The sequence below is a fragment of the Cyprinodon variegatus genome, unplaced genomic scaffold, assembly GCF_000732505.1.
Source record: "Cyprinodon variegatus isolate N-32 unplaced genomic scaffold, C_variegatus-1.0 Scaffold1112, whole genome shotgun sequence".
NCBI classification, from domain to species: domain Eukaryota; kingdom Metazoa; phylum Chordata; class Actinopteri; order Cyprinodontiformes; family Cyprinodontidae; genus Cyprinodon; species Cyprinodon variegatus.
This window is the reverse complement of record NW_015151565.1, coordinates 40,337-41,294: the sequence shown is the minus strand read 5'-3', so window position 1 is coordinate 41,294 and position 958 is coordinate 40,337. Positions and strand designations below refer to the sequence as shown.

Sequence of the window (958 nt, the reverse complement as noted above, 5' to 3'; positions counted from 1 at the left end):
TCCTCTCAGGGTGGACGCTGGTACCGTTGTCTCGTGTCCTCTCAGGGAGGACGCTGGTACCGATCGTCTCATGTCCTCTCAGGGTGGACGCTGGTACCGTTGTCTCGTGTCCTCTCAGGGAGGACGCTGGTACCGCTCGTCTCATGTCCTCTCAGGGTGGACGCTGGTACCAATCGTCTCGTGTCCTCTCAGGGAGGACGCTGGTACCGACCCTTTCGTGTCCTCTCAGGGACAACGCTGGTACCGATCGTCTTGTGTCCTCTCACGGAGGACGCTGGTACCGTTGTCTCGTGTCCTCTCAGGGAGGACGCTGGTACCGATCGTCTCGTGTCCTCTCAGGAAAGACCTTGTTACCGATCGTCTCATGTCCTCTCAGGGAGGCTCCTCAGGTTCTTCTCACTGCGCCATCCTGTCCCCGTCCACTGTTCTAATGTTCAGTCTGTGTTCTGTTCGCGTTCTGTCTGATGTCCTCCACCACATTCAGACTGCCCTGTCTTTCCAGGTGGGGAGCGTCACTGTGGACTTCATGAGCTGATCTGCATCAGGAAAGGTAGAGTCCACTCCTGCACCGCACCTCCATCACATGTCCTCTCCTGTGCTGTCTTTCTTTTCCTGATGACATTACTGTCCAGTGTCTTTGATTCTTATCGGTAGGAGTTTCTCAATGTTGATTACATCTGAAGCTCCCATAAAATGTCACCGTGTTCCATTGATAGAACCTCACCATATTCCATCAGTAGAACGTCACCGTGTTTTATCGATAGAACGGGACCTTGTTCCATTGATAGAATGTCACCCTGTTCCATTGATAGAATGTCACCCTGTTCCATTGATAGAATGTCACCCTGTTCCATTGATAGAATGTCACCGTGTTCCATTGATAGAACCTCACCATATTCCATCAGTAGAACGTCACCTTGTTCCATCAGTAGAAAGTCACCGTGTTCCATCAGTAGAA

At 51.6% G+C, this 958-nt stretch overlaps 1 protein-coding gene across 4 annotated transcripts in view; it reads left to right on the top strand.

The window, feature by feature from the left end:
* The first annotated feature begins 471 nt into the window (after positions 1-471).
* The window catches only part of syt14 (synaptotagmin 14), a 22,811-nt gene continuing 22,324 nt past the window's right edge, over positions 472-958 (top strand). For all 4 annotated transcript variants that reach the window (XM_015400507.1, XM_015400505.1, XM_015400506.1 and 1 more), the window contains exon 1: positions 472-550. The gene's annotated coding sequence lies outside the window, so the exon portion shown is untranslated. The remainder of the gene's footprint in view (positions 551-958) is intronic.